A 12424-nucleotide genomic window follows, 5' to 3' on the forward strand; every position below is an offset into this window, starting at 1 on the left:
CAATTTCAGATTACCATTACAATAATCAGATGTAAATCATTACATACTTTATATTGATGTTTTTTACAACAAAAACATGAAATCCTGATGTGAAGATTGAATTAGTCAAAGACAACCCTCAACAAGAAGCAATGACATATGTTATGTTTATTCTAACTAACAAATTTTAATATCCTTTTCAAAATTTTTTGTTTTTTCCCAAACTGTGTCAAAAATGATTTCTGTAGGGCTGACTATGGAATTATTGTTTGCTACATCATAAGACAATACATAAGGCATCAACCAATTCCAAACACATTACCACCAAGCATATCCACAAGATTGAGAGCAGACATAATACATGAGTTCCTCAGTGATCCACAAAGATCAATTAGAGTTAAGTAGAGTCAAGATTGCAATATTCAATGAAATCTTTTTTGATGTGTAACTCAATGAACTCTTTTTTATCACACTCTAATACAAGGACTAATGTTTTTGTTGCTAGTTGCAAGCATATTGCCTCACAAACATATTACAATTTCTATGATGTGTAATGGAATATTTTGTCATACTCTCAAAGATATATGCACCAGGGTTTTCTTGATGTTTTTCTCCATATTTTTAGTTTCTATTATCTTGTTCCTCACACTACTATATGGGAAAAGTAAAAATAGTGTTACATGTGAAAATAGTGAACACAAGACTTTACTGTATCACAATCAGTGCTTTGTTGATGTTTTTGTTTATATTTTCAGTTTTTATACAGTGTTTTGTTGCCTCACAATATTATCACAATTACTTCTTTTGAAATTAAAAACTTAAAACTAAGAATATTTTCAGTTTTATATAGTGTTCGCTCAATTTTCAAAACAACAATATTATTATAACAATTTATTTGCTACCTCACAATATTATCCCAATTTGAAAAACTAAAATTCGAAATAAAGAATATTTTCACTTTCAGTCCACTATTACTTTTGTAAAAAAAGTATAACGCAGCGGGTAAAAATTATTTGGTCATACCTTAGGTGATAGAACCTGAAGCAAAGAATCTTGTGGGTAAATCACGTGCTTTAAAAATGTGAACAATGAACACCCAGCAATGGAGTGATACCACAATATGAGTAACACCCACACACGTCACAGTGCAAAAAGCTCGATTGTTATTTTAATGGGAGAGAGTCAGAGAGAGAGTATATAAAAATGTTATTGGTAAAAACCACATCACATATCTGATATCAATATATTATTGAAATATATAATTAGATATATAACCATATATATCAATCTATCCAATCAGTTGATATGATAGGTATAGATATCAAGAGTGGGTTATCCAAATAGGCTTTGAATTCAAATTCAAAACTTACATAGATAAGGTTCAAAAGGGTCATGCCACATGGGCGCCCAATTTCTAACAACTTTATTCAAAACATAGAGTATTGATCACATCTATTTAGAATATTAATTCACATTTATTCAATTGATCACATTTATAACTAATTCCAATTCATAATAAGAGTCTCACACTGTTATCACAAAATTAGCTATTTTGAACTAGAAACTTAAACTGTTCATTTTTTATACCGTATTCACATAATCTTCAAAACAAACATTCAACAGTTAAGTTTATTTACAAAAGCCAACCAAACAAATAATTCACATTAAAAACAAAAACAAAGCCACCCAAACAATATTATCACAAAAAATTTCAAAGCTAAAATTCGAAACTAAGAATATTTTTACTTTCAATTCAATGTCACTTTATTCAAAACATAGAAGATTATTACTCAGCTCTCAACAATACAAACTACTATTTCAAGAAATTTATGAATATGAAATTTTTACAATCACAAAGCAGCTACAAAAAAATCACAAAGCCTCCTTACATGATTTCTTATTGTGATTGCCAACCTTCTCACATCTACCACAAGTAATTTGCCTTACTTTCTCACCATTGGAACGAATCCTCTTCTTATTTGGCCTTTCTGGTTGCTTTCTACACAATGGAGGAAGAACAACATCACTATCATCATCAACATTAAATTCTGGTTTCCAAATTGAAGGATTGGGATATATGGAAAAAGAATAGGACTCTCGATAACTTTGAACATAGAAGTACTGATCAACAAATAAACTCAAATCATGTCCACTCTTTTGTATAGCACCAACTGCATGTGCACATAGAAACCCTTTCAACTGCTACTCGCCACAAGAACATATTCGTCTACTAATGTCAACTGAAACAGATGGATGTGAATGCACCTCATAGACATCATTTCCAGATGAACTAACAATCTATGGCCTCGAAGTATTAAAAGCATCATGCAACTTGGACATCACTTTAGGGTATATCACACCATTCCATTTATTAACAAGTTCCATACTCTTAGCAATTTTCCTCATCAACTTAATTCTTATACTATCAATCAACTTTGTGATAGGCAAATGGCATTCCTCCTGTATCCACGAATTAAAAGATTCAGCCACATCTCTCCGAAGCGTTGCCCTCTAAAATATGCATTACTCCAATCATCATATGGTATGTCATCTAAAAACTTTTCAAGTCTTGACCCACCTTCAGTCTTTAACTTAACCAAACATTGATGAAATGTTTCTTCAGTTGGAGCATATGCACATTTCTTAAACAAAGTGATCAGCTTTTCTTTCAATCCTTGAAACATACCACGCAAATGATGCCTCAAGTTCATCTTCAAATGATATAAACAACAAGCACGGAAAGTCATTGGGAAAACCTTTGGCAAAACTTCAACTAATCCAAGGTTACGATCTGACACGAATGTAATATTTCGTTCTGGTGAAACAATTGTACTCAAATGCTCCAAAAACCAAAGCCAGTTGTCTTGATTCTCTGAGCTAACAATTGCAAAACAAACAGGAAAGAACCCTGCATGTACAAAACAGAAAAAATGGGAATATTCTATTATTCTTAGAAAATGGTAACATTTTAACATTCAAAATATTCAATACTAAAATGAATAACTGTAAAAATAAAAAATGCATATATAGCAACAATATTATATAAAATTTAAAATATTCAATTATATTTCTAAATTGAGAACTTTCTCAATTTCAAAATAGAGAAAACAGGTTTCTTATGTACCTTGATTTTCATTTTTTCCTATAGCAGCAAGCAAATTTCCTCTAAATCTTTCTTTCAAAAATATGCCATCAAGGAACAAGAGAGGTCGACAATAATCAAATTCACTAATGGAACCATGAAAAATAACAAATAATCTCTTAAACCATTTAGTATCATCGTCACACTCAAACTCAATGTAACTCCTTGAATTACAAATCTTTGCAAAATCAACATACCATCTTTAACTGGTCAAATGACATTAAGTAGTCTCCAAAAATATCACACGGTGCTTTCTCTACCCCCAACCAAGCTTGACAATAACTAACTTTCAGCCCATACCCCAACTTAAAATCCCGAACAACATCAACTGGACGTGTCAATGGACTATCACGAACACCTTCAACAATCAAATCAGCAACTAAATCAGAACTCATACGAGAATGATTCATTGTACTTACTTCAGCACCATATTTGTGGACATTGCTTCCTTACATAAAAGAATCCATTAGCATTGTCCACTCTGCCATGAACATTCCACATACAACTTTTTGTCTCTCTAAACATTGTGCGGTAACACGAACTTTATCATTCTTAACAAATATGAACTCAAATCTACACGCAATAGAAAACTTCAACAATGCATTACGAAAGTCAACAATTCCACCTTCAAATTTATGTCCTACATATGTAATACTAACTACCCAACTAGTAGACAACAATACTTTTCCCTTGTGTCGACAAAATGATAATAACAACCTCTTCTTCAACCTCCAACCTCGAATTCCTCTTTGAGGATGTAGATGCCCTGTTTGACAAGTTCACAGACTTACTATTGTCATGAGACAATGCAATATCATAAACTTTAAGCTCCAACATTGACTCTCTTTCTTCATAATCTAATCTTTTGTTGAGATTACCACAGTCAATGGTTGATTTTTTTTTTCTCTCACAACAACATCAATATACTTTGAATCAAAATGCACAACTAATGCCAACAACAATTCTAACTCCCCATTGTTGTCCAACGTATAGCTAGGATGTGCAGGCAACGAGTTAGATAGGCAAATGTTATCAGATTGCAAACTATCCTATTTCAAACATAGCTTATCAACAAACTGATCATATTTAACATTCTAATCAATCTTAATTGCAAATGTGCAACCATTATACTTGCACAACAAAAAATAGGGACACTTGTAGAACCTTCACTCATCTTTCAATCTAAAAAAAAAAAAATAGATTGCATCAATAAAAACTAGAACAATTCTTAGTTTATTGAAACTACAAAACTAGAACAAATACTTCATAACAATACTAAGAACTTTATTAGCTTTCACAAATCACGGTTTCAATTCATAAAATACAGAACCAAATCGAGAAATCATCTAGCAAATCACGTCTTTAATTCGTAAAATCAAAATTATTCAACATATTCTCATAAATAAATTCAATGAAAACTAAAGATAATTCTAAAAACACATAATATACAAAATCGAAACAATATATACCTATAAACTAGATCGAAAATCAAACATCCAGCAAATCAATTCTTTAATTTATAAATCAAAATCGTTCATAACAAACTCCAACATATTTCAACTCAAAAAGCCTCAAATACGAATCTGTCAAAATCACGAAATCGGTTTAGGTATAATAGCCAAACTGAGAAATCCTTTAAGATCCTTCGCAATTCGAATCTTCATCTACTTCCATAACTAATTTGTTAACTGATTTGTTTTTACTTTCTAGTAAATAACGTAAATGCTATTAAATATACACTTGTTTGGCTTAAAGGGCAAAAATGTCTTTTTACCTGTAAATGGGACTTATTGGTTCAAAAACTTTTTGGCATGACCTAAACTACTACCAAATATGTATATAGGACTTTCAGGAAATTAATCCAATATATAATTATGTCCATATCTATATTCCAACACTTATTTCTTAGATTTTCAAATAATGTGAAATGTGAACATTCACACTGATTGATAAAAAAATAAAAACAATGGTAGCAATAGAATTAGAAATTAAAAAAAAAAAAAAAAAAAACTCAATCACTCTAAAAATAAAAAATATATCACCCATATCCTTATGTTCATCATCATCATCATCATCTTTATCATTATCACTATCATTAACAATTTATACAATTTCACAATTTCATCAATTCAAATCAAACCAAACCCACATTTGAAGAATATGGTTATAACAAAATTGACTGGACATAAACAGAGTTTCAACTTACAACAATGAAGAAACATAAAGTTTCGAAAACAGAGCAACAATGAACGAATATAGAACTTCGAATACAAAGTGACAATGGAGAAACACAAAGCTTCACCGCAATAATGAAGGAACATAATATTATTTCACCACCGTGTGTAAACTAGAGTTTCTAAATCCTGCCAAATAAAGAGTTTCGAAACCCTAACACAATGAAACCATACAATAAATGTGAATGAAACTGATCACAAAAAAAAGAAGTGAATAAATGGTAGCTACCAAGATCGAGGTAGTAACAAAAAGGAAATATGTATATCATTTTTCTATGTAATACATATCAATAATTGACATAAGGGTATAATAGTCCAACAAACAATATAAATAAAGAAAAAAGGACCTCATGGAATAAAAGTATAAATATATGGAGCTAAATAGGTTACAATTTTTTTTGGTAAACTTATTGGGTTAGAATACCTCTAAATGAGATTTATTAATAAAATATCTTCTTTTTTTTTTGTTGGCTTATTTTTCTTTTTAGTAAATTTTTTATTAAATTTTTTTTAAGGCTTCTAGATTTTACTTGATGAGACAAACTGAATTTTTTTAAAAAAAAAAATTCATAAAAGACAAAAATAAGAAAAAAATAATTGACTTTTTTTTTTTAATTTGTTGAAATTTTTCATTTTTTTAAAAAAAATTCGTCTACATAATATAAATCAATTTTGTAAAAAAATTACTAAACGTGAAAAGGTTAGAAAAAAATATTACTTATTGAAAAGTTCTCAAACAGTACCTACATATTAATATACTAACATATACCTGTGCCTGAAGACATGATGTAAATAATGTTAGGATTAGAGTATAATTGTAATTCCAACACTATTTAAATTTATTTTTTAATTTGATAAAATCACAAATTTATTATAAAATTTTGAAGTTCTCACAAAACTCTTCATGAAAACTCATTTTTGCTTATATAATATATAGCTAGATAAATAAATGTGCTTAGCATACATACAATTTTCACGGACATATATACAATACTACTTTTGCTTATATAATTATATGAAAATTGTATGTATGCCCGTAATATCCTAGTGTATTACGGGCACACAAACATTATATGGAAATATGTGTAAAATATATTGAACAAAAAAAAAAGAAAAAAAAAACAAATAGAGAGAAAAATAAAAATGGGAGAAAATAAAAAAAATAAAAAGAAAATAGAAATGAAGGTGGAATCATGATATCATGGAAGGATGGGTGAGAAAAAGAAAAAGTAAGAGAGAGAGAGAAGCGTGAAAGTAAAAAATGTATATGTAGGACATTTTTTGAAAAATATATCTCAGCCATTGTTTTATAATTTGAATAGATCAGAGTCATCCAAATGTCCTAATAGGACAAAAATACGTTGAAGATTCAAAAACCATCCTGCTTTATTAAAATACTAGTGTATGCCAGTGCCTAAAGGCACGGTGGAAATAATGTTGGGATTAATCTTCTCCTGTCCAATCTTTTATGTAGTGCATGAAAAATTTATTCACAAAATAATTTCAGAAAAAATTTGTTCTTTTCTTATAGTATCACTGTTATTCTTATCCAAGCTATCAATCTTTCTCGTTCTAATTGAGGAGGTTGGTCTCATTTGAACTTCGGCTGAAATTCAAAAGAGAATATAATCTCAGTGATTACAATATTAACAAACCATCTCTCCTATAATGTTTTTTTTTTTTAAAAAAGGCATGGAAAGAAAAATCGTGCATTGCTACTCACCCCCATTGTGCAAAATTAAAGCATATCAAAGCCCAAAATGTAGCAAGAAAAATGTATCAATTAGTTAAATAAAATATATGATTAGCAAACTCATGAACATATTACACTCAAGTCTCAGTGATATTGTAGTATTAATTAGTTAGAACACTCATTCCATTTTCCTAAGCTTAAGTGTCAGACTCTTCATATTACACTTCTCTCTTGGTAAAGCTTAGTTAATAAACCAATTATAGAGAAAAAGAAAAATAGAAAGTAAAAAAAATAGAAACTAAATCTTAATCAACAAAACCAGCCCTCTTTGGACAATCAACTAACCCTCCAATCAAGCATTTATGTCTATGGATTACACCAACCTTAAAAGATCAAGCACTATCTATAATAGTTGCAAAAGTTAAAATCATCAAGCACTAATTGAAATTTCTAAACACATTATTAGATTTTAGCTCTTAAACACATTATCAAACACTAATGTTTATAAATGACTCCCTCCATCATCAAGCACATTTAGCAAATATATTTAATTTCTAAACTTAAGCATGTCAGTCTTTCAGAGACATGGAATTTAGCACTTAGGTAGATAACTTTTCAAGAAGCAATTTGTCTCACACCATTTTATTCATTTATCTGCACTTTTTGCCTCCCTCTATCTCTACTCCCCCTCATCCCACACCCACACACCCTCTCTATTTTTTAATCTATGTAGCAAATATTCTCTATTTTTTAATCTATGTAGAAAATATTTTATGCAACCAGACACGTGGGGTTCGCCCAGGAAACTACTATATATCAAAAAAATGTTTCAAAGATACATCCATATAGAGGGTAAAAAAAAAGAGAGATTTACTGACCAAGAAAAATGCTCATTTGATAACCTTTATTAATATCTTTGGCACCACCATGCAAGGAGCATCCATTTCAAAAATCTTCAAACCACAATCTCAAAAGAAATATTTCATAGACTCACAACTAAGATCCAATTGAGAGCATTCAAACTATTTAGAAGTAATGCAAACAAAAAAAAGCAAAAAGATGCTATTTTTTTTACTCTTTCCCAAAAACAATAAATAATTATAAAAATAATTAGCAAAGAGAATATCATCCAAAAAATAGATAAATTCATAAACTTAACCTAGTCAAGCAAAGGAAAACCTTTTCCTCAGCCCAATCAAAAGTTTAGCAAAGGATAACTTTTTCTTCAACCAAAAGTTTGATCATTCGATTAATCTCCCCTCACCTTCCATTCCCTGTGAATTAATAAACACATCAAACACATCGAATAGAGAAAAAATTTATCAAGCATTTGGTGAACATTGTAGTAATAGAATTTATATAGTGGTAAAACCAATTATTTTGAACTTTAATTATTGCAAAACTTCAATTATTCCAAGTGACATGAAGAAGTTGGTCTTTGAACTATGGAAATGGAGTAAAAGATTAAATCATCAACTTACAACATGAATGTACAAAAAATAAAAAATAGAAGCAAAAAAAGGGATGGAATCTTGATTACCTCTATTGATGGAGCCTTTACAACTATTTTCCTCACCAAATTCCGATGCCTCCGTCGCATGTACAAAGCATTAAGAATAAAAACATCAGCCTTACATGACTTGATAATTTCTTTGCAACACTCCAGCTCAACAAAATATTGTGCATTAATTTTAGGAGAAAAGATCTTTCATACTTAAAACAACTTCCCTAGATAACAACTACCCAAAAAAAAAAAAAAAGAAAAAAAGAAAACTACAACAATAAAAAACGGGTGTGTCCAACACAGATGAGGAGCTGAAGGGTTTGCACAATTCGAAAGGAAGATTCATCTTAATTTTATATATATTTCAACAACAACAACAGCAAAAATAAAGATATCTATAAATAAAACTAACAAAACTCCACTGACTTATGGATATAATGTTAAAGGGAATAAAGAGATATGAACAACTAACAAAAGAGGGGGGGAGAAAGTCAAATGATGGCATATAGTCAAAAGAAACCCTGGACGACATTTACAAATCAAACGAAAGGAAACTGATAGTTATATTTTCCATTTTAATCGACCATAATGAATCTAAGGAAAACTTTAACAGAGATACGTAGTAGGATCAAAATTTAAATTAAAAAAATAATAAGAAATTAATAAAGATTAGTCATGCATTGTGTTTCAATATGCATTATGAAACGTAAATATAGTGAAACATGCATTACTTTATCAACATAAATGGGACTACGGAGCATCAATCATAGAGTACACAACTAAAAGCAGTCATATAATATATATTTCGACAAAAGTTACTGTTGCATTCCCATAAAAAGAGACAAAATGAAGTAACCAAACATGCATATCAATGAATTTGAAATGTAGAGGTACCTGCATGAGAAGGTTAGATAGGAGGCGATGTTCAACTCTGGTAGATGCTAAGGGTGAGGCCAGATGCTGCAACCCGGCGAACTGGAGCCAGCGTGCCATGATTGCATTTTCCACCGTCGCTCCCTGGACGACATTTACAAATCAAATGAAAGGAAACTAACATTTATATTTTCCATTTTAATTGACCATAATGAATCTGAGGAAAACTTAACAGAGATACGTAGTACGATCAAAATTTAAATTAAAAAAATAATAAGAAATAAATAAAGATTAGTCTTGCATTGTGTTTCAATATGCATTATGAAACTGATAGCTATATTTTCCATTTTAATCGACCATAATGAATCTGAGGAAAAATTTAACAGAGATACCTAGTCGGATCAAAATTTAAATTAAAAAAATAATAAGAAATAAATACAGATTAGTCTTGCATTGTGTTTCAATATGCATTATGAAATTGATAGCTACATTTTCCATTTTAAGCGACCATAATGAATTTGAGAAAAGCTTTAACAGAGATACATAGTAGGATAAAAATTTAAATTAAAAAAATAATAAGAAATAAATAGAGATTAGTCTTGCATTGTGTTTCAATATGCATTATGAAACTGATAGCTATATTTTCCATTTTAATCGACCATAATGAATCTGAGAAAACTTTAACAAAGATACGTAGTAGGATCAAAATTTAAATTAAAAAAATATTAAGAAATAAATAAAGATTAGTCTTGCATTGTGTTTCAATATGCATTATGAAACATAAATATAGTGAAACATGCATTACTTTATCAACATAAATGGGACTACGGAGCATCAATCATAGAGTATAGAACTAAAAGCAGTCATATAATTCATATTTCAACAAAAGTTACTGTTGCATTCCCATTAAAAAGACAAAATGAATAACCAAACAGGCATAGCAATGAATTTGAAATGTAAAGGTACGTACATGAGAAGGCTAGGTAGGAGGCGATGATCAATTCTAGTAGATGCCAAAGGTGAGGCCAAATGCTGCAAACCCGACGAACTGGAGCCAGCGTGCCAAGACTGCATCTCCAGCATCGCCCCCGGGACCCTCATTGCGTAGGGACCCTCCGCCAGGGTGATCATATGGAGCAATTGTCGCAGCAACATTGCTCTGTTGCATCTGGCCATCCATGTGGCGCTGCTGGCGTTGGGGAGCCAATTTTTCAAGATCTATCAAACAAATGCTACAATCACAGCACACACGAACAATTCAGTCAATTCAAAAATATACATCAACAAATCTACTGATCCAAGTAAAATATGCTCACCCGTAATTGATAGGTTAAATTCAAAGCAACCACACAAGAATGTGATTTCCTTTCAAATGAAATTCAAATCCACATCAAACAGAATTTAATTGACTTCGATTGAAGCCTTCCAATGCAGATAACATTATAGAGAAAATAAATGTAGGAGATAATGCAATTGAAGACAAAGACAAACATACTTAAAGTACCAAATCTAGGGGAAAATGAACAATTTTTGGAGCGGATCATGATTTCGACCTGTTGAATTGAGTGGTTCGACATAAGAATTGTTGTTAGATCTAAAGCACCCATGAACAATTCATTCAATCCAAAAACATACATCAACAAATCTATTGATCCAAGTAAAATATACTCACCTGAAATCGATAGGTTAAATTCAAATCCAACAGAATTGTTCAAACAGAATTCAATTTGAAGGAAGATCACGATTGTAGGGAAATCACGATTTCATTTCAGAATTCAAATCGTGTTCAAACAGAATTTCAATTTGAAGGGAAATCACAATTTCAGAATTCAATTTTGGAGCAGATCGTGATTTCGATCTGTTGAATCGAGTGGTTCGGGATACAAATTATAGTTAGATCTGAAGAAAATTGTCAAAATTTGAATAGCAACGAAAGCAGAACATATTTCCTCCGAATGTGAAATACAACAGAGAGAGACCAAAATTACCTTGCGAAGGGAACAACCGAGGGTGGGAGAGAGGAAACCTTGCGAGTGGTGATGATAAGCAGCGGCAAATTAACTTCAACAAAGACAATAACGATAAACAACAGAGCTAGATTTAAGATGTATTTCGGGGGAAAAAATACAACAGAGAGAGGGAGGAGGACAGGAATAGAGGTGGTCGATGGTCGCGATGGTGGTGGTCGAGAGAGAGAGAGAGAGAGATAAAGAGGAAATGGGGAGATACGTGATTTTGGTGGTTCTGTTCAAGAAGAAGAACAGAGAGGAAGAGAGATAAATAGGGAATGTGGAGGAGACGTGAGAACAGAGAGGAGAGAAAGATAAAGAGAGAAGGCGAGGAGGAGATGTGGGTATGTGGGAAGGGTAAGGCAGAGACGTGTTTAGCCAGCTGCGAGAGAGAGAGAGAGAGAGAGAGAGAGAGAGAGTGTTTGGGCGGGAAAAAAATTCATCAACACCGTTGGATATTGATTAGGAATTATCTCAGCCATTTAAATAAATTGTATCTCTGATACATTTTATATATTTTCAAAAATTATTCTGTCTTATTATATAGATGTTGAAGATTCATATGAGGTCTAAATATATGAAATCTATCAGATATTCAATATATTTAAAACTAATAATTAATTGTTCAAATTCATTTAATTTGTGGACTATAAAATTCATTAATTTAATCTCCACCACGCACAATAAAATCAGACTCTTAATTTTGGGATCGCAGACTTTTTCAAATAATATGAATAAAAATAAGTAAACAAAAATTAGAAAAAAAAAACAAATAGAGAAAAAAAAATGAGAGAAAATAAAAAAATAAAAAGAAAAGAGAGATGAATGTGGGATCATGGGATCATAGAAGGATGGGTGAGAAAAAAGAAAAAGTAAGAGAGAGAAGTTGGAAAATAGAAAATGTACATGTAGGATATTTTTAAAAAAATATAACTCAGCCGTTGTTTTATAATTTGAATAGATCTGAGCCATCCAAATGTCCTAATAGGA

General features: G+C 30.9%; 1 long non-coding RNA gene across 1 annotated transcript; it reads right to left on the reverse strand.

The window, feature by feature from the left end:
• Nucleotides 1–8016: 8016 nt before the first annotated feature.
• LOC145801631 (uncharacterized) lies at nucleotides 8017–9547 on the reverse strand. Its single transcript, XR_014343252.1, has 2 exons — nucleotides 8589–9547; nucleotides 8017–8322 (listed from the first exon to the last, which is right to left on the reverse strand). It is a non-coding gene; the product is annotated as an uncharacterized LOC145801631 (long non-coding RNA).
• Nucleotides 9548–12424: the final 2877 nt, after the last annotated feature.

Source organism: Camellia sinensis, chromosome 10 (genome assembly GCF_055761805.1).
Source record: "Camellia sinensis isolate YWXY chromosome 10, ASM5576180v1, whole genome shotgun sequence".
Classification (NCBI taxonomy): domain Eukaryota; kingdom Viridiplantae; phylum Streptophyta; class Magnoliopsida; order Ericales; family Theaceae; genus Camellia; species Camellia sinensis.